General features: G+C 39.3%; 1 protein-coding gene across 1 annotated transcript in view; it reads right to left on the minus strand.

Moving 5' to 3' along the window:
* Positions 1-25605, minus strand: part of LOC105487336 (N-alpha-acetyltransferase 40-like) — a 137176-nt gene that overhangs the window by 25260 nt on the left and 86311 nt on the right. The gene's annotated exons all lie outside the window — the stretch shown is intronic.

The following is a 25605-nucleotide window of genomic DNA, read 5'->3' on the forward strand; positions in this document are numbered from 1 at the left end:
AATATACAACAGGGCGCTAAAATAGCACTTGAAATATAGTGAGATGGGGATTAAAAAAAAAAAATTTACTAGAATCCTCTCAAGGGGAACATGTATCATATGTGGTTGTGAGAAATCCTTTGAAAAGTTTGCCATGGCCAAAAGAAGTGTAGGAGTTGGAGATGGAGAAACTCCCATGAAGAACTCCTAGGTCATAGGTCAATCGCTGAACTTGGATCTCTCAGAGATTTCACCATTTTTAAAAATTACTTTTCTAGGGCCAAGACAAAGGTCAATAGTGACTCAATTTATTATTGGAAAAATTTTAACAACTTCAATCTCTAATAAGATGGCCTGAACAAAATCGTGAACCACCCACATGAAAGAATATTTTGCCATGATTAAAATACTATTTAGAAACATGGGGATATACCTAATATAGAACGGCAAGTAGAGGAGGAAAGCAGGACTGAGTGTAATTATTCATACAAGCTGAACCATATTTAATAAGTGCAAAAGAAATATGCCAAAATATTGCCATTGTTTTTATTAGGAAGTAGCATCATGGGTGATTTTTCTGGACTTTTCAATGTTTTTCTAATGAACACATATTACTTTGAGGATTATCAGGAAGGGGATAAAACAAAACCCAATGATTCACTTGCCAGAATTTCCCCGGTTCTGTAACTACTTAATTACATATGTGTATTTACAATGCGTGTGTCTTTGTAGTTATGCAAGTGTGTGTGCATATGTGTGTACATGTGTGCACGTGTATCTTCCTGAGTTGTCTCCTGAACATGATCTCAGACTGATGCTCCAGAGTTCTAGGAAAAGGCAAACTTCTTCCACTCTAACATAATTATTTCCTTGAATTTTATTAATTTGGATAGAACATCATGTCTGTAGCCATTCTCTTGTCATTTCTAATCCCCACATCCCCAATTGCTTTTTGAGAGATAATATCTCTTACAAACATTTCTAGCTAGATATAGAATGATTTCTCCTCTTCACTTTATGTGTAAATAAGACAATAAATCATTTCTGATCTCCAGGTTCCCTCTCCTAAATTTCAATCCAGAAGTGAAGAATGTGAGGTGACTATGCAGCCAAAGAATCATGCCACATCACTTTCATGACATCTAATCATACCAACCTGACTGAACAGCTTTTCAGAAGATCATTTTATATAGTCTGTTTTATACTATAGGGTTAAGAGGGAGAAAGAAAACTGATAATAAACAAGAAGTAGAAAATTTAAACTATTTGGAAAAAATCTCCCAAGTAATGATAAGAAATGGGGTAATCACTAAATACTTTAAGACTGCAACATATTCAGCTAAGAGACATATGCTAAGAAGATAAAAGTTTATAGAAGAAAATAATATATTATGAATAATTCTTTTTCCAGGAGCATGGTAAATTAGATTCCCTGACAAGCCCACCTACATAAAATAACTCAAATACTGAATAATAAATGTTTTAAAATATATTTTGCACATTAACTTGTGTAAAAGTAAGCATATATGCCAATCTCCCAAGTGAAGTAAGACACAGAACTCTAGAAGTACCAAAAAGAGCACCTATCATGGAGAATTTTGCCAAAATCCAGAATCCTTGAGTTTCTGTTTAATGACTACACCACATACAGGTGGCAGAAAGTAAAGCCCAAAACATACCCAGGTGGGGAATAAAAATGAGATCCCCCTAAAACACTGAGACTCCAAAGAACTTTACCCACAGTGAAGCCCCACTGAAAAGAAAGGAATAGCAAGGAAATTGGCTATCTCAACCCTAGCGCTGGAAGGAGTAAATTAAAATAACCCCCTGAGAATTCATGACTATAAGTTGGACTTCATGTGTATTTGAGTTTCTGTTATCTATGTAGTCTGAAAACCCTAAAAAGGAAAATTTAATTTGAGGTGGACATTGATGGATAGTGTTTCAAAGTGACTGGCCGAAAATAGTCAACTTTAACCTAGACCTCAAATAATCTGCATAGACACACTTGTAGTGAAAATGAGCAGTTCATGGTCAAAATAACAAAATGCAAGAAAACATGGCACATTCTAGTCCCTTTAAATAATGGATTAGTTATCTAGACAAACCCTCCCAATAAAAGATAAAAACTAAAAATTCTGATGTTAAAAAACAAACAGCATTAAAAGGTAGGAGAGTTCTGCTTCTCGGGAGATGAAGTAGGCATACTTTTCTCTATTCTTCCCACTAAGTGCAAGTAAAAACCTTGGTAATTATACATAAAGCATTCTCAGATGAAGGAAGACCAAGAGAATCTATCACTAGCACACCTACCCTAAAGGAATGGCTAAACGAAGATCCCTAAACAGAAAGGAAACAATAAAAGATGGAACCTTAGAACATGAGGCAGGAAAGAACTAACATTGTAAGCCAAAATATGGGTAAATAACAATAGGCCCTAATTTTCCTCTTGAGTATCCTAAATTATGTTTGATGGCTGAAGTGAAAAATTATAACGCTGACATTGCTATAAAACTCTTTGCAAAAGCACAAAAGATTTGGCAAGAACACAAAAAAATCAAGATTTGTAAAATTCATATCTTGAAATAGAGTTAACAAACATTAAAAACTTAGAAAGCCCTACCGTCTGTCTAATTAAATTCTAGAATAAGACAATAGGAAATAGGATATGTTCTGTGGATAACAGCTGAAAATTTTCCAGAATTATTGAAATACATTAATAAGGAGGTGTAGGAAGACCAACAAATGTACCCCAGAATCAATACCCAGACTTACTATGGTAAAATTTCAGAACATTAGATAGAAAGAGACATTAAAAAGAAGTCAAAGAGATCATTGACAAATAAATAGCAACTAGACTGACTGCTAGAATCTTGTAGCAACCACGGAAGTGAGAAGATAATAGAAAAAATACCATCAATAAGCTGAAAAAAAATTTTCTGCCTAGAATTATATAACCATAAAAACTCACTTCCAAAGAAAAGGACCAAAAAACCCACAAAAACCAATAGAGACAAAAGTAAACATGTATCTCACTAAATTAAATTCTAAAGTGGATACTTCAGTAGAATAAAGAGATCACAGATGGAAGGATTGAGATGCAAGAAGAAATGATGAGCAAAGAAAGTAAATTCAAAGAAACATGGATTCTATAAAAAATAATTATGATAAATGGGAAAACAGTCTAGAAGTAAAATACTGTATAACTGTAGTATGTAAGTTTGGATAGGGGTGATTAAAGTTAATGCACTTCAAATCCTCATATTGTTGAAAAGAAGGGTAAATAATTTTGAATTGCAAATATTTGAAAGTCAAATATGGAAAATGATAAATCAAATAAATAATATTAACCAAAAAAACCAGCACTACATATGACAAACCCACAATTAAAATCATACTCAATGGTAAAAAGTTGAAGGCTTTTCCTCTAAGATCAGAAATAAGACAAGGATGCCCACTTTCACCACTTCTATTCAACATTGAACTGGAAGTTCTAGTCACAGGAATTATTCAAGAAAAAGAAATTAAAAGCATCCAAATCAGAAAGGAAGAAGTTAAATCGTCACTGTTTTCAGATGACATGCTCCTATATGCAGAAAACCCTAAAGCTTCCACTAAAATAAAAAATCAGAACTAATAAACAAATTCAGTAAAGTTGCAGAATACAAAGTCAACATATAAAAATCAGTTGCATTTCTTTACAACAATAACAATGTATCCTACAGAGAAATCAAGAAAACAATTCCATTTATAATAGCATCAAATACTTAGGAATACATTTAGCCAAAGAGGTGAAAACTCTGTACACAGAAAATAAAACAATAACGAAAGAAATTTAAAAAGGCATAAATAAATGGAAGAATATTATGTATTCATGGATTATAAGAATTAATATCACTAAAATGTTTATGCTACCTAAAGCAATACACAGATTCAACATAATCTCTATCAAAATTCTAATAAATTTTCTCACAGGAACAAATAAAATAATTCTTCAATTCATATGGAACCAAAAAAGACCCTGAATAGTCAAAATATTCTTAAGAGGGGGGAAAAAAGAGGAGGCATCACACTTCCTAATTTCAAATTGCATTACAAAGCAACAGTAATCAAAACAGTACAGTGCTGGCTGGGCACAGTGGCTCATACTTGTAATCCCAGCACTTTGGGAGGCCAAGGCAGGTGAATTGCTTGAGCTCAGGAATTCAAGACTAGCCTGGGCTACATGACTAAACCCCATATCAAAAATAAATAAATAAATAAGTTGGGTGTGGTGGTACGCACCTGTAGTCCCAGCTACTTGAGAGGCTGAGGTGGGAGAATTGCTTGAGCTCAGGACGTCAAGGCTGCAGTGAGCTGAAACAGCACCACTGCACTCCAGCAAATACCTTGTCTCAAAAAAACCACAGTATAGTACTGGCATAAAGACATATACACAGACCAATGGAACAGAATCAGGAGCCCAGAAATAAATCCAAGCATACATGGTCAACTAATCTTTGGCAATGCCAACAAGCAGACATGATAAAGAAGGGATGGTCTGTTCAATAAATGGTGTTGGAAAAATTGGAAATCCACATGCCAAAGAATGAAACTGGACCCTTACATTACACCATACACAAAAAATCAACTCAAAATGGATCAAAGATCTAAATGTAAGACTTAATACCATAAAAATCCTAGGGAAAAAAAGCATAAAAGTTCCTTGACATGAGTCTTGGCAATTATTTTTTGGATATGACACCAAAGGACAGGCAACAAAAGCAAAACAAAAAAATGAAAAAGAAGTGGAACTACATCTGACTAAAAAGCTTCTGCAGAGCCAAGAAAACAATAAACAAAATGAAAAGGCAGCCTATGTATCAGAAGAAAATATTTGCCAACCATTTATCAGGTAAAGGGTTAATCTCCAAAATATACAAGGAACTTACGTAACTCAACAGCAAAAAAGTAAATAACCTGATTTAAAAATAGGCAGCCCTGGCCGGGCGCAGTGGCTCACACCTGTAATCCCAGCACTTTGGGAGGCCGAAGCAGGTGGATCACGAGGTCAGGAGATCGAGACCACCCTAGCTAACACTGTGAAACCCCGTCTCTACTAAAAATATAAAAAATTAGCCGGGCATGGTGGCGGGCACCTGTAGTCCCAGCTACTCGGGAGGTTGAAGCAGGAGAATGGCATGAACACCGCAGGCAGAGGTTGCAGTGAGCTGAGATCGCGCCACTGAACTCCAGCCTGGGCGACAGAGCAAGACTCTGTCTCAAAAAAAAAAAAAAAAAAAAAAAAAGGCAGCTGGGCACAGTGGCTCATGCCTGTAATCCCAGCACTTTGGGAAACCAAGGAGGGTGGATCAACTGAGGTCAGGAGTTTGAGACCAGCCTGGCCAACATGGTGAAACCCCATCTCTACTAAAAATAAAAAAAAATTAGCTGGGCATGGTGGCATGTGCCTGTAATTCCAGCTACTAAGGGGACTGAGGCAGGAGAATTGCTTGAACCCGGGAGGCAGTGGTTGCAGTGAGCCAAGATCATGCCACTGCACTCCAGCCTGGGCAACAGAGTGAGACTCCATCTCAAAAAAAAAAAAAAAAATAGGCGAAGAACCTGAATGGACATTATCCCAAAGGCATACAAATGGCCAAGAATATGAAAAGGTGCTCAACATCACTAATTCACAGGGAAATGCAAATCAAAACCACAATGAGCTATCATCTCACACCCATTAAGATGGCTATTAACAAAAATACGTGATATAATAAGTATTGGCCAAGGTGTCAAGAAAGAAAACCTTTGTACACTGTTGGTGGGAATGCATATTGGTGTAACTATTAAGATAAACAGTATGGAGGTTCCTAAAGAAATTAAAAATAGAACTACCATATCCTCTAGCAATCCCTCTTCCAGATATATACCCAAAAGAAATAAAATCAACACTTTGTAAAGATATCTGCACTCCCATGTTCACTGTAGCGTGATTCACAGTAGCAAAGTTACAGAAACAACCTAAATGTCTGTGGACAGATGAATGAATAAACAAGTTGTGGGATATATATATACACACGTGTGTGTGTGTGTGTGTGTGTGTGAGATATTATTCAGTCTTAAAAAGGAAAGAGATTCAGCTGGGCGTGGTGGCTCACTCGTAATCCCAGCACTTTGAGGGGCCGAGGCGGGTGGATCACAAGGTCAGGAGATCGAGACCATCCTGGTTAACATGGTGAAACCCCATCTCTACTAAAAATACAATAAAAAATTAGCTGGCCATGGAGGAAGGTGCCTGTAGTCCCAGCTAGTCGGGAGGCTGAGGCAGGAGAATGGCATGAACCAGGGAAGTGGACCTTTCAGTGAGCTGAGATTGCACCACTGCACTCCAGCCTGGGTGACAGAGTGAGATTCTGTCTCTAAATAAATAAATAAATAAGGAAAGAGATTCTGTCATCTGCAACAACATGAATGAAACTACAGGACATTATGCTAAGTGAAATAAGCCAGACAGAAAAAGACAAATACTGCATGATCTCACTTACATGTGGAATCTTTGAAAAATTCAAATATATAGAAACAGAATAGAACAGTGATTACCAAGGGTGGAGGAGTGCAGGAAATAGGAAGATATAATGACAAAGGTGCAAACTTGCAGTTATGTCATAAGAATAAGTCTACAGATGTAGTATACAATGTGAAGATTATTAATAATATTGTACCATATGCTGAAAATTTGCCAAAAGGGTCTGTTTTAGGTAATCCTACAAGAATACCTAAAAGGAAAGATAACTGTGATATGGTTTGACTTTGTGTCCCCACCCAAATCTCATCTCAAATTGCAATCTCCAGGGGTTTAGGGAAGGACCTCATGGGAGGTGATTGAATCATGGGGTGGTTTCCCCATGTGGTTCTCATGATAGCGAGTTCTCGTGACAGTGAGTTTTGTGAGTGTTTAAAAGTTCCTTCTTCACATGGGTTCACTTTCCTGCCACGTTGTGAAAAAGTGCCTGTTTTGCCTTCTGTCATAATTGTAAGTTTCCTGAGGCCTCCTCAGCCATGCAAAACTGTCAGTTGATTAAACCTCTTTTCTTTGTAAATTACCCAGTCTCAGGTAGTATCTTTATAGCAGTGTCAAAATGAACTAATACAGAGAATTGGTACCAGCACATGGGGTACTGCTATAAAGATAACTGAAAATGTGGAAACGACTTTGGAACTGGGCAGAGATTGGAACAGTTTGGAGAGCTCAGAAGAAGACAGAAATATGTGGGAAAGTATGGAACTTCCTAGAGACTTGTTGAATGGTTTTGACCAAAATGCTGATAGTAATATAGACGATGAAGTCCAGCCTGAGGTGGTCTCAAATGGAGATGAAGAACTTACTGGGAACTGAAGCAAAGGTCACTCTTGCTATGCCTTAGTAAAGAGACCAATGGCATTTTGCCCCTGCCCTAGAGATCTGTGGACTTTTGAACTTGACAGAGATTATCTGAAATTGGAACTTACATTTAAAAGGGAAGCAGAGTATAAAAGTTTGGAAAAGTTGCAGCCTGACAATGCAATAAAAAAAAGAAAACCCCATTGTCTGGGGAGAAATTCAAGCCTGCTGCAGAAATTTGCATGAGTAATGAGTAGCCAATGTTAATCACCAAGATAATGGGGGAAATGCCTCCAGGGCATGTCAGAGATCTTGGTGGCAGCCCCTCCCATCAGAGGCCCAGAGGCCTAGGAGGAAAAAATGATTTTGTGCGCCAGGCCCAGGGCCCCCCAGCTCTGTGTAGCCTCAGTACTTGGTGCCCTGTGTCCCAGCTGCTTCAGCTCCAGCTCTGGCTAAAAGGGGCCAAGGTACAGCTTGGGTAGTTGCTTCAGAGGGTGCAAGCCCCAAGCCTTGGCTGATTCCATGTAGTGTTGGGCCAGTGGGTGCACAGAAGTCAAGAATTGAGGTTTGGGAACCTCCACCTAGATTTCAGACAGTGTATGGATGTCCAAGCAAAAGTCTGCTGCAAGAGTGGAGCCCTTGTGGAGAACTTTTACTAGGGCAGTGTGGAAAGGAAATGTGGGGTTGGAGCCCCAACACAAAGTCTCCACTGGGGCACTGCCTAGTGGAGCTGTGAGAAGAGGGTCACCATCCTTCATACCCTAGAATGGTAGATTCACTGAGAGCTTGCATTCTGCACCTGGAAAAGCTGCAGGCACTCAATGCCAACCTGTGAAGAAGCTGCCCAAGACCATGGGAGCCCGCCCCTTGCATCAGTGTGCCCCAGATATGAGAAATGGAGTCATAGGAGATCATGTTGGAGCTTTAAGATTTTTGAGACCATCCTGGCTAACACGGTGAAACCCCATCTCTACTGAAAATACAAGACAATTAGCTGGTCGCGGTGGCAGGCATCTGTAGTCCCAGCTGCTCTGGAGCCTGAGGCAGGAGAATGGCATGAACCCAGGAGGCAGAGCTTGCAGTGTGCCAAGATTGCGCCATTGCACTCCAGCCTGGGCGACAGAGCGAGACTCCATCTCAAAAGAAAAAAAAAGAAAGAAAGAAAGAAAAAGATTTAATTATTAACCTGCTGGATCTGGGACTTGTATGGGGCCTGTGGCACTTTTGTTTTGACCAATTTTTACCATTTGGAATAGATCTATTTACCCAATGCCTGTACCTCATTATATCTAGGAAGTAACCTATTTGCTTTTGATTTTATAGGCTCATAGGTGGAAGGGACTTGCCTTGTCTCAGATGCGACTTTGAACAGTGGACTTTTGAGTAAATGCTGAAATGAGTTAAGACTTTGGGGGACTGTTGGGAAGGCATGATTGGTTTTGAAATGTAAAAAGGACATGAGATTTGGGAGGTGGCAAGGGTGGAATGATAGGGTTTAGCCTTCTGTCGCCACCCAAATTTCATCTGGAATTGTAATCTCCAGGTGTTGAGAGTGGGACCTCATAGGTAATTGAATCATGGGGGCAGTTTCTGCATGCTGTTCTCATGATAGTGAGTGAGTTTTCACAAGATCTGATGGTTTTATAAGTGTTTGACAGTTTCTCCTTTGCATATGCTCTCTTTCCAGCTGCCTTGTGAGGAAGGTGCTTGCTTTGCCTTCTGCCATGATTGTTAAGTTTCCTGAGGCCTCCCCAGTCATGCTGAACTGTGAGTCAATTAACCCTCCTTTCCTTTATAAATTACCCAGTCTCAGGTAACTCTTTATTATAGCACTGTGAGAATGGACTAATACATTATGTGAGATGATGAATATATTAATTAACTATAGTAATGACTTCACTATATATATGTATTTTCAGAGCACCATATTATATATCTCATATATATACAAGTTTTAAAATAAGAAAAATAAAATAAAACAAAACTACTATTTGTTCCCCTTTTTGAAAAACACACACACACACGGAACGTTGATCAAGATACACTGTATGCTGGGCCATAAAGCAAGTCTCAACAAATTTTAAAGGATTGCAATCATACAAAGTATTGAATTAAACTAAAAATTAAGCTTTTTAAAAGTCATTAGAAAATCCTGGGCCAGGCACAGTGGTTCATGCCTGTAATCCTAGCACTAAGGGAGCCCAAGGTGGGTGAATCATCTGAGGTCAAGAGTTCGAGACCAGCCTGGCCAACATGGTGAAACCCCATCTCTACCAAAAATACAAAAATTAGCCAGGTGTGGTGGCAGCTGCCTATAATTCCAGCTACTTGGAGGCTGGGGAAAGAGAATCATTTGAACCCAGGAGGTGGAGGTTGCAGTGAGCCAAGATCTTGCCACTGCACTCCAGCCTGGGTGACAGAGTGAGACTAGTGAGACTCCATTTCAAAAAAAAAAAAAAAAAAGAAAGAAAGAAAGAAAAGAAAACTCTATATACACCATGGAATACTAGGCAGCCATAAAAGGGAATGAGATCATGTCCTTGGCAGGGACATGGATGAAGTTGGAACCCCTTAGCCTCAGCAAACTAACCCAGGAACAGAAAAGCAAACACTGCATGTTCTCACTTATAAGTGGGAGCTGAAAGATAAGAACACATGGATACATGGTGGAGGGAACAACACACATTGGGGCTTGTTGGGATTGGGGGAGGGAGAGCATCAGGAAGAACAGCTAATGAATGCTGGGCTTAACACCTAGGTGATGGGTTGATTTGTGCAGCAAACCGCCATGATACACCTATGTAACAAACCAGCACATACTGCACATGTACCCTGAAACTTAAAATAAGAAAAAAAAAGAATAAATCTCCCCAAACTCAGCAATATATCACAAGTCTTTTAAAGTCTTTTAGAGGGTTGATGACCCTTAGTCTCCTATTCATTCATTCTTGCCTTCTTTTGAAAACACACACACACACACACACACACACACACACACACACACAATGAAAATTTAAATCCAAGTCTCTGCACCTGAGAAAGGAGCTCCATTGCCAAGTATTTTGCCCCTAGGAATGCCATGTTGTTTTAACATCTCCATGACTTCCTGCAGGTCAGGCCTTCTTGGCCACCATTCTGACCCTGTTGGTAGTTATAATAAGAACCACCTGGCTTCTGGGGCCTAAACACTGCCATTTGTCCTCAATTGCTTCAGGCTCCATATCCCAGTTGCTATCAGTGAGCCCAGTCCTGTGACAACTTCTTTTGCCATCATTGCTTCCTGCTGAGGGAGCCACCATTGGCCACCAACACCCCTTCACAGTTGGATCTGGATGGTCTTGGTGGATGATGTGTCCTCTAGGCCTTCATGGAATATAGTCCTCTAGTGAGCTGGTTGGCCTCACAGAATATATCCATTTTAGCATGCTCATTTCTTGTTTAATCCCTTATTTTATCTACCAGAGAAATTCAGGTATGTCAACCTTGCTAAGCATGGGACATTGCCTTTTCCAATCTTCTAGGAGCCACCTTAGCAGCAGGTTTACATCATTTCCAAGTGTTAAATCCCAAAAGAATTTCCTCTAAGTCGGTCAGGAGATCGAGACCATCCTGGCTAACATGGTGAAACCCCATCTCTACTAAAAATACAAAAAAATTAGCCGGACATGGTGGCGAGTGCCTGTAGTCCCAGCTACTTGGGAGGCTGAGGCAGGAGAATGGCCTGAACAGGAGGCAGAGCTTGCAGTGAGCCAAGACAGTGCCACTGCACTCCAGCCTGGACGACAAAGTGAGACTCCATCTCAAAAACTAAAAATAAAAAGGTTTCCTCTAAGTCAAGAAACTCTCATCTCCAGTGTTATGATCACTCCTCCATCTTGATTAAGCACCGTCAGAATCTAGTCCCACACTGCTGGTCCATGCTGTCTAGGGCTGTAGACCCTTTCCTCTCTTAGCTCATGCAGCATATGCCCTGATGGGCTTATATTGCAACTTAGCTCTGGTTCTAAGTCTGGCGGCACCAAGACAGGGGAACAGTTCCTGAGTTGGGCACCTATTGCCTTGCAGTAGAGAGACTTCTGTTCTGTTGCTCTGTGGAGTGCTGGTTTGTAACGGGATGGATGAGCCACTCAGGATAGGCCAGAACTATCAATCCTGAGCCTCATATCCCACATTTTCTATTACTCTACTGCAAGGCATGAGAACTGCTTTGCAAACTCTCATACTTAATTTTTTGTTTGTTAATTGCTCTCAGGTTTCTAAATTTGCATTCACTGTTGTCTTATCATCCTGTGGGGCTTGGATGCAACTTGATAATGACCATCCATAACAACCAGCAGGACTGGGCAGGGAGCCATCAAATCACAATGCAGATTTAACTCCATCTTTGCACCTCAAAAAGGGGCTCCAAATTTTCTGTCTTGCTCGTCTGCTTTGTATCTCATTGCCTTCTGTTCTTATCTTTATTATTTCCCTCCTTCTATTCTGTTTGTGCTTAATTTGCTATTCTTTTTCTAGCTCCTTGATATGGATACTTGAATAATTGATTTTTTTTCTGAATAGGCTGTAGTAGACATAGAGATGTGCCACTCTGATAACCCTTCAAAAAAGAACTCTGGGCCAGGTTGGGTGGCACATGCCTGTAATCCAGTGCTTTGGGAAGCCAAGGTGAGAGTATCACTTGGGGCCAGGAGTTTAGGACCTGTCTGGGCAACATAGCAAGACCCTATCTCCACAAAAACAATAAATTAGCCAGGCATGGAGGCATACACTTGTAGTCCTGGCTACTCAGGAGGCTGAGGTGGGAGTTCAAGAGGTTGAGGCTACAATGATCTATGATCATACCCCTGCACTCCAGTCAGTGACAGAGTGAGACTCTGCCCAGCTGCTTATAAGTGTGGTCATATGACAGTCTCTAGAAGGCAATAGAAGAGAAAGCAGCTGGATAAGAGAGAAAACACAGAAGTCAAAAGTTGGTTGTTTGGAAAGACTAATACAATTGATAACTTCCTAGCAAGATTTATTAAGAAAAAGAGACATAAAGAAAGAGAATACTAACTGCCAATATCAGGATTCAATATAGATTAAAAAGATAAGAAAACACATTATGAATCATTTTTGCCAATACATTTGACAACTTAGATAAAATGGGCAGAATACTTTAAAAGCACAACTTACTAATATAGCCACACAGAAAATTGAAATTTTAAATAATCTCAAATCTGTCAAAGTAATTGAATCCATAATTTAAAAACTTTTCCACAAAGAAAACTCTGGTTCCAGATAGTATCACTGATACATTCTTCCAAACATTTGAGGAAGAAATCATACTTACCTTGTATAAACTCTGTTAGAAAATAGAGATCAGGGACTACTTTCTAGCTTGTTTTATGAGGCCTTGATAGCATAATATGTCAAGAATATTATAAGAAAGTAAAATTATAGGCCAATTTCTGTCAGACTAAGGCAGAAATTCAAAACAAAATAAAAACACATCAGATTCAGCAAGTGTGGTTTATCCTAGGAAGGCAAGATTGATTTAATATTCAAAAATCAATCAATGCAATTCATCACATTAACAGAATAAGTGACAAATACATAATCATCTCAGTAGATTTAGAAAAGGTATTTGATTAAATTCAATACCCATTCATCATTTTAAAATCCCTCAGCAAAGCAGAATTGAAAGGAAACTTCCTCAATATCATAAAGGATAGAACAAAACACCTACAGCTAACAATAAAGTTGAAACACCGAACATTTTCCCCTGACTATCAGAGCCAGACAAGGATGTCCACTATGGTTTTTCTTTCAACTGCTAATTGTTCATTCTAGCCACTGTAATGAGGCCAGAAAAATAAGTAAAACATATAAAACTTGTACAAAAAAAATGTAAAATGCTCATTTGAAAATTATGTGACTGTTAACATAAAATATTCAAAATAATCTACAAACTATTGAATTTAATGACTGAATTGAGTGAGGTTACTAGATGCATGGTCAACATACGAAAATCAGATCAGTTAGGAGGTAGTGTCACATATTCTAAAAGTTGACTTCAAGCTCTTTCCTACCCTTGGCAATTTATCTGGCTTCTCCATACAGGTGATCTTCTTAGTCTAGATGGGGCGAAAAACCTGCTAGAACAACTCCAACAGTCTTTGAGAGTGAGGGGTGCTCCCAAGAGAAGAAATTGGTCTTTTGTTTAGGGAACAAATATTTAGTGAGTTGTTGGTTATGAAATGTAAGATTCAAGGTTTTCACCAGAATGGGGAGGATCTATAAGAGAGAACTAAAGTTCTCTTCATAATAATATAAAAGACTAACCTCTGAGGAGAGAGTATTTTGAGTTGTTTCCTGTTTTGTGTCTTATTTCCTGTCTGTTGTCCTCCAATGCAACAAAACTATATTAATTGCTTAATTAGTGTCAGATGTATTTTGGAATTTTCTTAGGAAATAAACAAAGGGTTGTGATCAGATTGGTGGGTGAATTGTACCACAGAAAACAGAAAGCAATAAAGTATAGCAAACCAGGGAGAGAACCCAACAGCCAAAAGTGGTCTAGAATAATCTGACAACTGGAATTTGCAGTTGACTGATGCTGTCTGGGAATTTTCAGAAATATTTAGGAGGGGACTAAATTTACTAAAATCAAAAGTGAGATGTGGACTCAAGTTATTTTATTTGGATATAAAAAATAGTTACACCTCAGTTATCTATAGACTTGGGGGCATTCAGTTTCATTATAATTACTGTATTGACGAAAAACTTTTGTATGAAGATAGAATATCACATAGCTTGCAAAGCACTTTACTTTTTGTTATATAATTTCACAGATAATTCATTACCGTTTTATTCTCCAAACCTGTCCCAATACTTGGAAGAGATGATATATATTTTCCCTAAATAATACTTTTAAGGTATTTAAACAGAACCTAACACCATTTTAGAATAGAGCCACACAATGATTTCTTCAGGATTATTAAGTAATCCATCCTCTTAACCATAGAGCAAACATCCAGCTCATTTGAAATTGTTTGCTTGTTTGTTTTTTAGAGATGGGGTCTTGCTGTGTTGCCCAGGCTGGATTAGAACTCCAGGCTCAAAAGATTCTCCCATTTCAGCCTCCTCAGTAGCTGAGACTATAAGCATGTGCCACCTTGCCCAGCTGAAATAAGATGTTAAATTTGAAAGTAGACCTAACCTTCCAGGGACATCTTTATTAGAGAGCGTGTTGATACTCTCTAGTAGCATGGGCCAGATGGCCATATAATTCTCCCCCCTCAGGTTCCATAATGCATGGAGATGGAAGAGAATGAATAAAGAGAACCTCACAAAGGCTCAAGTGTCCAAAGAGAAATGTACCAATTATACTGCTTCCTTTAGCAAAAGTGAACCTGGGATTAGCATGGCAGAGATGGAGGTCACATCTGTCTGTGATGAGCAGAGACGTCATTAAATAGCTTTTGTTTTATCAATGAATAATTTCATCTGGCTTTTCTTCCCTTATATTGGAGCTAATTGATCAGCTCTCTCTTCCTCAAAAAAGGTCTTAATCTTACACATTAACTGCAAAAGCACTTCCAAAGTTTTTCCTTGTGCAGCCCACAGCAACAAGGAAAGAAACAGGAAGTTGTGAACAGGAAGTTGGGATCACCTAAAATTCTTTTTGGGATAAAGTTAGTGTCAAAGTAGAATTTTCTAAATGTTAATGACATGACTCTCACACAAATATAGAATGAACATGCCTCAGAAATTTATTTTACTCATTAATGAAAGAACTAACAGAATCATAAAGCTGATTCAAAGGGAACTGGGGAGAGTGAGCATTATAAATGCTATAATTATAAATTATAGTTACTGAAAGAAATAAAGCTGAATACTATTGTTAGGTTAGGTATAAAACTAGTTACTGGCCCACAGGGCAATAAAATGATAATCTTGTGGCTATCTTTTCTAAAGGAGAGAAATTATGTTATATCTCTACTGCAAAAAAATAAAAATAAAAATCATTTCCACCTTGTAAATCTGCAAGATAATATTTAATTTTACAGAATGTGAGCTCTAGCTGATGGTAAACAGTAAGTGAAACAAAGGTACAGAACCCGTAGACAATGCTTGTGTATGGCAACGAGAAGACATGGTCACCTTTTACTTCATATCCAAGTCTTGGGTGTTTTTTCTTAACACTTGGAATACATAAAAGAATGAATGAATAAACTTTAAGCACACAATTGTAAGGATTTAACCTTATCAATCTATAAATGCCATCAAGTTTCTCTGGGATTTATCTATTTCTTGGTGTGCTTGTTTGTTTAATTATTTACTTTTGCAACAAGTAAAGAGACTCTTAAGACTGTATTTCCCAGGAGGAAACACTCTTTACAAAAATATCATCTCTTTGCCTTCACTATTACTAATGTCATTAAAGGAGTACAGGCTCTGCTAGAAGGAGTACAAAGTTCAGAACATTCAGAAATTTCCTTGAACTGGTCAGCCAAATTGAAGGAAATTGGTTACAACGCGTTTGAAAAAAAGAGAATAAATCTTTAGGAAAACAAGTTTAACTAGTCCATTTTCACTCTGTTGAAAAAGAAATACCAAAGACTGGGCAATATACAAAAGGAAGAGGATTAATGCACTCACAGTTCCACGTGACTGGGGAGGACTCACAATCATGGTGGAAGGTTAAAGGCATGTCTCACCATTGAGGGATCAGGAGGACCAGAGAGAGACCTTGGGGAGTATACAGAAGGATATCTTTATTGAGTACACTCAGACCCAGTGGACTTAACATCCAAAGACTGGGCCCAGAATAGAGAGAGCACTTGATTTTTTAAATTATTATTATACTTTAAGTTCTAGGGTACGTGTGTACAATGCGCAGGTTTGTTACATAGGTATACATGTGCCATGTTGGTTTGCTGCATCCAGCTCATCATTTGCATTAAGCATTTCTCCTAATGCTATACCTACCCCAGCCCCCCAGCCCCTGACCAGCCCCAGTGTGTGATGTTCCCTGCCCTGTGTCCATGTGTTCTCATTGCTCAGCTACCACTTATGAATGAGAACATGCGGTGTTTGGTTTTCTGTCCTTATGATAGTTTGCTTAGAACGATGGTTTCCAGCTTCATCCATGTCCCTGCAAAGGACATGAACTCATCCTTTTTTTATGGCTGCATAGTATTCCATGGTGTATGTGTGCCATATTTTCTTAATCCAGTCTATCATTGATGGACATTTGGGTTGATCCCAAGTCTTTGCTATTGTGAATGGTGCCTCAATAAACATACATGTGCATGTGTCTTTATCATAGAATGATTTATAATCCTTTGGGTATATGCCCAGTAATGAGATTGCTGGGTCAAACGGCATTTCTAGTTCTAGATCCTTGAGGAATCGCCACACTGTCTTCCACAATGGTTGAACTAATTTGCACTCCCACCAACAGTGTAAAAGTGTTCCTATTTCTCCACATGCTCTCCAACATCTGTTATTCCTGACTTTTTAATGATCACCCCATTCTAACTGGCATGGGATGGTATCTCATTGTGGTTTTGATTTGCATTTCTCTACTGACCAGTGAAGATGAGCATTTTTCATGTGTCTATTGGCTGCATAAATATCTTCTTTTGAGAAGTGTCTGTTCAAATCCTTTGCCCAATTTGATGGGTTGTTTTTTCTTGTAAATTTGTTTAAGTTCTTTGTAGATTCTGGATATTAGCCCTTTGCCAGATGGGTAGATTGCAAAAATTTTCTCCCATTCTGTAGGCTGCCTCTTCACTCTGATGATAGTTTCTTTTACTGTACTGAAGCTCTTTAGTTTAATTAGATCCCATTTGTCTATTTTGACTTTTGTTGCCATTGCTTTTGGTGTTTTAGTCATGAAGTCTTTGCCCATGCCTATGTCCTGAATGGCATTGCCTAGGTTTTCTTCTATGGTTTTTATGGTGTTAGGTCTTACATTTAAGTTTTTAATACATCCTGAGATAATTTTTGTATAAGGTGTAAGGAAGGGATCCAGTTTCATGTTTCTACATATGGCTAGCCAGTTTTCCCAGCACCATTTATTAAATAGGGAATCCTTTCCCTATTTCTTGTTTTTGTCAGGTTTTTCAAAGATCAGATGGTTGTAGATGTGTGGTGTTATTTCTGAGGCCTCTGTTCTGTTCCATTGGTCTATATCTCTGTTTTGGTACCAGTACCATGCTGTTTTGGTTACTGTACCCTTGTAGTATAGTTTGAAGTCAGGTAGCGTGATGCTTCCAGCTTTGTTCTTTTTGCTTAGGATTGTCTTGGCTATGTGGGCTCTTTTTTTGGTTCCATATAAACTTTAAAGTAGTTTTTTCCAATTCTATGAAGAAAGTCAGTGGTAGCTTGATGGGGATAGAATTGAATCTATAAATTACTTTGGGCAGTATGGCCATTTTCATTATATTGATTCTTCCTATCCATAAGCATGGAATGTTCTTCCATTTGTTTGTGTCCTGTTTTATTTCTTTGAGCAATAGTTTGTAGTTCTCCTTGAAAGGTCCTTCACTTGCCTTGTAAGTTGGATTCCTAGGTATTTTATTCTCTTTTTAGTAATTGTGAATGGGAATTCACTCATGATTTGGCTCTCTGTCTATTGTTGGTGTGTAGGAATGCTTGTGATTTTTGCACATTGATTTTGTATCTTGAGACTTTGCTGAAGTTGCTTATCAGTTTAAGGTGATTTGGGGCTGAGATGATGGTGTTTTCTAAATATACAATCATGTCATCTGCAAACAGAGACAATTTGACTTCTTCTTTTCCTAATTGAATACACTTTATTTCTTTCTCTTGCCTGATTGCCCTAGACAGAACTTCCAACACTGTGTTGAATAGGAGTGGTGAGACAGAGCATCCTTGTCTTGTGCCAGTTTTCAAAGGGAATGCTTCCAGTTTTTGCCCATTCAGTATGATGTTGGCTGTGGGTTTGTCATAAATAGCTCTTATTATTTTGAGATACCTTCCATCAGTACCTAGTTTATTGAGAGTTTTTAGCATGAAGCGCTGTTGAATTTTGTTGAAGGCCTTTTCTGCATCTATTGAGATAATTGTGTGGTTTTTGTCGCTGCCTTCTGTTTATGTGATAGATTACATTTATTGATTTGTGTATGTTGAACCAGCCTTGCATCCCAGGGATGAAGCCGACTTGATAGTGGGGGATAAGCTTTTGGATATGCTGCTAGATTTGGTTTGCCAGTATTTTATTGAGGATTTTCACATCAATGCTCATCAGGGATATTTACCTAAAATTCTCTTTTTTGTTGTGTCTCTACCAGGCTTTGGTATCAGGATGATGCTAGTCTCATAAAATGAGTTAGGGAGGATTCCCTCTTCTTCTATTGATTGGAATAGTTTCATAAGGAATGGTACCAGCTCCTATTTGTACCTCTGGTAGAATTCAGCTGTGAATCCACCTGGTCCAGGACTTTTTTTGGTTGGTAGGCTATTAATTATTGCCTCAATTTCAGAGCCTGTTATTGGTCTATTCAGAGATTCAATTTCTTCCTGGTTTAGTCTTGGGAGGGTGTATGTGTCCAGGAACTTATCCATTTCTTCTAGATTTTCTAGTTTATGTGTGTAGAGGTGTTTATAGTATTCTCTGATAGTAGTTTGTATTTCTGTGGGACTGGTGTTGATATCTTCTGTATCACTTTTTATTGCATCTATTTTATTCTTCTCTCTTTTCTTCTTTATTAGTCCTGCTAGTGGTCCACTTATTTTGTTGACCTTTTGAAGAAACCAGGTCCTGGATACATTGATTGTTTTGAAGGTTTTTTTTGTGTCTCTATCTCTTTCAGTTCTCCTCTGTTCTTAGTTATTTCTTGTGTTCTGCTAGCTCTTAAATTTGTTTGCTCTTGCTTCTCTAGTTCTTTTAATCATGACGTTAGGATGTTGATTTTAGATCTTTCCTTCTTTCTCTTGCGGGCATTTAGTGCTATAAATTTCCCTCTACACGCTGCTTTAAATGTGTACCAGAGAATCGGGTACATTGTGTCTTTGTTCTCACTGGTTTCAAAGAACAACTTTATTTCTGCCTTCATTTTGTTATTTACCCAGTAGTCATTTGGGAGCATGTTGTTCAATTTCCATGTCGTTCTGCAGTTTTAAATGAGTTTATTAATTCTGAGTTCTAATTTGATTGTACTGTGGTCTGAGAGACTGTTTCTTGTGATGTCTGCTCCTTTACATTTGCTGAGGAGTGTTTTACTTCCAATTAAATGGTAAATTTTAGAATAAGTGTGATGTGGTGCTGAGAAGAATGTATATTCTGTTGATTTGGGGTGGAGAGTTCTGTAGATGTCTGTTTGGTCCACAGCTGAGTTCACATCCTGGATATCCTTGTTAATTTTCTGTCTCTTCAATCTGTCTAATATTGACACTGGAGTATTAAAGTCTCCCACTATTATTGTGTGGGTGTCTAAGTCTTTTTGTAGGTCTCTAAGAACTTGCTTTATGAATCTAAGTGCTCCTGTATTTGGTCCATATATATTTAGGATAGTTAGCTCTTCTTGTTGCATTGATCCCTTTACCATTATGTAATGCCCTTCTTTTTCTCTTTTGGTCTTTGCTGGTTTAAAGTCTGCTTTATCAGAGACTAGGACTGTAACCCCTGCTTTTTTTTGCTTTCCATTTGCTTGGTAGATCTTCCTCCATCCCTTTATTTTGACACTATGTGTGTCTTTTCAGGTGAAGTGGGTCTCCTAAATACAGCACATTGATGCAGTCTGTGTCTTTTAATGGGCATTTAGCCCATTTACATTTAAGTTTTATGTTGTTACGTGTGAATTTGATCTTGTCATTATGATGTTAGCTGGTTATTTTGCCCATTAGTTGATGCAGTTTCTTCATAACATCGATGATCTTTACAATTTGGCATGTTTTTGCCATGGCTGGTACCAGTTGTTCATTTCCATGTTTATTGCTTCCTTCAGGAGTTCTTATAAGGCAAGCCTGGTGGTGACAAAATCTCTCAGCATTTTTGCTTGTTTGTAAAGGCTTTTATTTCTCCTTCACTTATGAAGCTTAGTTTGACTGGATACGAAATTCTAGGTTGAAAATATTTTTCTTTAAAAATGTTGAGTATTGGCCCTCACTCTCTTCTGGTTTGTAGGGTTTCTGCAGAGAGATCCTCTGTTAGTCTGATGGGCTTCCCTTTGTGGGTAACACGACCTTTCTCTCTGGCTGCACTTAACATTTTTTCCTTCATTCCAACCTTGGTGAATCTGACAATTATGTGTCTTGGGGTTGCTATTCTCGAGGAGTATCTTTGTGGTGTTCTCTGTATTTCCTGAATTTGAATTTTGGACTGCCTTGCTAGGTTGGGGAAGTTCTCCTGGATAATATCCTGAAGAGTGTTTTCCAACTTGGTTCCATTCTCCCTGTCACTTTCAGGTACACCAATCAAATGTAGCTTTGGTCTTTTCACCTAGTCCCATATTTCTTGGAGGCTTTGTTCATTTCTTCTTACTCTTTTTTTCTCTGATCTTGTCTTCTCACTTTATTTCATTCAGTCAGTCTTCAGTAACTGATAATCCCTTATTCCACATGATCAATTCGGCTATTGAAGCTTGTGTATGCTTCACGAAGTTCTCGTGTTGTGTTTTTCAGCTCCATCAGGTCATTTATACTCTTCTCTACATTGCTTATTCTAGTTAGCAATTGGTCTAACCTTTTTTCAAGGTTCTTAGCTTCCTTGCGATGGTTTAGAACATGCCCCGTTAGCTCAGAGGAGTGTGTTATTACCGACCTTCTGAAGCCTACTTCTGTCAATTCTTCAAACTCATTCTCCCTCCTGTTTTGTTCCCTTGCTGGTGAGGAGTTGTGTTCCTTTGGAGGAAGAGAGGCATTCTGCTTGGAATTTTCAGCCTTTCTGCACTGGTTTCTTCCCATCTTTGTGGTTTTATCTACCTTTGGTCTTTGACGTTGGTGACCTACAGATGGAATTTTGGTGTGGATGTCCTTTTTGTTGATGTTGATGCTATTCCTTTCTGTTTGTTAGTTTTCCTTCTAACAGTCAGGCCTCTCCACTGCAGGTCTGTTGGAGTTTACTGGAGGTTCACTCCAGAGCCTGTTTGCCTGGACATCACCAGGGGAGGCTGCAGAACAGCAAATATTGCTGCCTGATCCTTCATCTGGAAGCTTCGTCCCAGAGGGGCACCCACCAGGTGCTAGCCAGAGCTCTCCTGTATGAGGTGTCTGTTGGCCCCTACTGGGAGGTGTCTCACAGTCAGGCTACATGAGGGTCAGGGACCCACTTAAGGAGGCCGTCTGTCCATTATCAGAGCTCAAACACTGTGCTGGGAGAACCACTTCTCTCTTCAGAGCTATCAGGCAGGGACGTTTAAGTCTGCTGAAGTTGTGCCCACAGCTGCCTCTTCCCCTAGGTGCTTTGTCCCAGGGAGATGGGGGTTTTATCTATAAGTCCTCGACTGGGGCTGCTGCCTTTTGTTCAGAGATGCCCTACCTGAGATGTGGAATCTAAAGAGGCAATTGCCTTGCTGAGCGCAGTGGGTTCCACCCAGTTCGAACTTCCTGGAGGCTTTTTTTACACTGTGAGCATAAAATCGCCTACTCAAGCCTCAGCAATGGTGGGTGCCCCTCTCCCATCCAGTATCCCAGGTTGATCTCAGACTGCTGTGCTAGCAGCGAGAATTTCAAGCTGATGGATCTCAGCTTGCTGGGCTCCATGGGTGTGGGACCCACGGAGCCAGGCACCAGAGGGAATCTCCTGGTCTGTCAGTTGCAAAGATCATGGGAAAAGCACAGATTCTGGGCAGTAGTGTACTGTTCCTCCTGGTACAGTCTCTCACAGCTTCCCTTGGCTAGGAAAGGGAAATCCCCCAACCCCTTGTGCTTCCCAGGTGAGGCAACGCCTCACCCTGCTTTGACTTGCTCTCCGTGGGCTGCACCGACTGTCCAACCAGTCCTAATGAGATGAACCAGGTACCTCAGGTGGAAATGCAGAAATCACCCATCTTCTTCATCAGTCTTGTTGGGAGCTGCAGATCAGAGGTGTTCCTATTCAGATATCTTGCTGGAATTCCCCATCAGTCTCTTTTATTTTAGCTATTCTGGAGGATGTGTGGTGATATCTCATTGATTTTAATTTGCATTTACACGATTATTGAGGAAACTGAACACATTTGAACATCATTTTTTATGAATTATATATTCAGCCTTCTACTCATTTTTCTATTATTTGTCTTTTTCTTATTGTTTATAGGAGTTCTCTGCACATTCTAGATGTGATCCCTTTGTCAGTGACATGTGTGTATATGTTTTCTCCCACTCTAAAACTTGCCTCTTCACTTTCTTAATGGTGTCTTTTGATAAATAAAAATTATTCATATGAATGTGGTCTAATTTATCAATCTCTTCCTTTACAGCTATTGGTTTTTGTAATCTGTTTAAAAAATATTTCCCTACTCAAAGTTATAAAAATAATTTATTTTATTTTTTAATATTTATGTATAAAGCTACATTCCTTCTGAAATGGATTTTTGTGGGTAGTTTAGGATACATTTCAAGATCTTCTTTTTACACATGGCTATCTAATTGATCTATCAGCATTAATTTCTTAATTATATTTTTATTTCTTTTGTATTTTTTGTAGAGATGGGGTCTTACTATGTTGCCCAGACTGGTCTCAAACTCCTGAGCTCAAGTGATCCACACACTCCCTCCCAAAGTGCTGAGATTAAAGGTGTGAGCCACTGTGTCTAGCTACTTGTATTTTTGTACCCCTTAATCAACCTCTTTTCATTCCTCCCTCCTTCCCACTACCCTTCCTGGCCTCTGGTAATCACTGGATAGGGTGTATCTTCATGAGATCTGCTTTCTTCAGTTCCATGTGATTGAGAACATGTAGTATTTGATTTTCTGTTTCTGAGTTATTTCACTTGGGATAACAGCCTCCAGCTCCATCCAAATTACATTACTGCAAATGACAAGATTTCATTCCTTTTTATGGCTGCATAATATTCCGGTGTGTGTGTGTGTCACATTTTCTTTCTTCATTCATCCGTTGATGGGCACAATCTCTGCTCACTGCAACCTCCACCTCCCAGGTTTAAGCAATTCTCCTGCCTCACCCTCCTGATTAGCTAGGACTACCGGCATGTACCACTATGCCCAGATATTTTCTGTATTTTTGGTAGAGACAGCATTTCGCCATGTTGGCCAGGCTGGTCTCAAACTCCTGGCCTCAAGTGATCTGCCCGCCTCAGCCTCCCAAAGTGCTGGGATTACAGATGTGAGCCACTGCACCTGGCCAAACTTTGATTATGAAGAGTACTGCACTAGACATGGAGTGCAGAATCTATTCCATATATTGATTTCCTTTCTTTTAGGTATATACAACATAAGTTTTAATCCTTGAAAGCCCTATTTTAACTTACATAAGCCTATATTAACTATTTTAATTATGGATCTGTGGGATTCCATTTATTTATTTATTTATTTATTTATTTATTTATTTGAGAGGGAGTCTCCATCTGTTGCCCGGGTTGGAGTACAGTGTTGCGATCTCAGCTCACTGAAACCTCTGCCTCTCAGGTTCAAGCAATTCTCCTGTCTCAGCCTCCCAAGTAGCTGGGATTATAGTACAGGCAGCCACTATGACTCTTGGTTATTTTTTGTATTTTTAGTAGAGACGGGGTTTCGCCATGTTGACCAGGCTGGTCTTGAACTCCTGACCTTAGGTGATCTGCCTGCCTTGGCCTCCCAAAGTGTTAGGATTACAAGCACGAGCTACCATGCCCAGCCACTGGGATCCCATTTTAGTCAAGCCAATTTGTAAGTACCAAAAATTTGACTTTTTGAATGTATTATTCGTTGTGTTAGCACATCTATTCCCAATATCAGATATTTTAGGGCAATGGCTACTATGACTATGGGACAGTTAGGCAAGAGTATAGCTAAAGTGAGCCACACCTATTTTTCCTCTATTTTATATTTACTTTCCTAAGATTATAGGGGGTACAGTGTTTAAACTTAGTGGGATTTCAAAGTATAATTTGAGTTTCTGCATTGATTAAGTCTATGAATTAGAAATTTTTGGAAATTTGAATGTTGGCCTGCCTTGCTAGTTCAGGGAAGTTCTCCTGGATAATATCCTGAAGAGTGTTTTCTAACTTGGTTCCATTCTCCCTGTCACTTTCTGGTACACCAATCAAACATATATTTGGTCTTTTCACCTAGTCCTATATTTCTTGGAGGCTTTGTTCATTTCTTTTCACTCTTTTTTCTCTAATCTTGTCTTCTTGCTTTATTTCATTAACTTGGTCTTCAATCACTGATATCCTTACTTCCACTTGATCAAATCGGCTACTGAAGCTTGTGCATGTTTCACAAAGTTCTCATGCCATGGTTTTCAGCTCCATCAGGTCATTTAAGGTCTTCTCAACACTGTTTATTCTAGTTAGCCATTCATCTAACCTTTTTTCAAGGTTTTTAGCTTCCTTGTAATGGATTAGAACATGCTTCTTTAGCTCGGTGAAGTTTGTTATTACCAACCTTCTGAAGCCTACTTCTGTCAACTCGTGAAATTCATTCTCTGTCCAGGCTTGTTCCCTTGCTGGCAAGGAGCTGTGATCCTTTGGAGGATAAGAGGCTCTCTGGTTTTTAGAGTTTTCAGCTTTTCTGCTCTGGTTTCTCCTCAACTTTGTGGCTTTTTCTACCTTTGGTCTTTGACGTTGGTGACCTACAGATGGAATTTTGGTGTGGATGTCCTTTTTGTTGATGTTGATGCTATTCCTTTCTGTTTGTTAGTTTTCATTCTAACAGTCAGGCGTCTCAGCTGCAGGTCTGTTGGAGTTTGCTGGAGGTCCACTCTGATGCTATTTGTTTGGGTATCACCAGGGGAGGCTGCAGAACAGCAAATATTGCTGCCTGATCCTTCCTCTGGAAGCTTTGTCCCAGAGGGGCACCTGCCTCTTTGAGGTGTCTGTTGCCCTCTACTGGGGGGTGTTTCCCAGTCAGGCTACACAGGGGTCAGGAACCCACTTGAGGAGGCAGTCTGTCCATTCTCAGATCTCAAAGATTGTGCTGAGAGAACCACTGCTCTCTTCAGAGCTGTCAGATAGGGATGTTTAAGTCTGCAGAAGCTGTCTGCTGCCTTTTGTTCTACTATGCCTTGCCCCCAGAGATGGAATCTGTAGGGGCAGTAGGCTTTGCTGAGCTGAGGTGGAATCTGCCCAGTTCATGCTTCCAGGCCTGTTTGTTTACACTGTGAGCTA

The sequence above is a fragment of the Macaca nemestrina genome, chromosome 5 (assembly GCF_043159975.1).
Source record: "Macaca nemestrina isolate mMacNem1 chromosome 5, mMacNem.hap1, whole genome shotgun sequence".
In the NCBI taxonomy this organism is placed as follows: domain Eukaryota; kingdom Metazoa; phylum Chordata; class Mammalia; order Primates; family Cercopithecidae; genus Macaca; species Macaca nemestrina.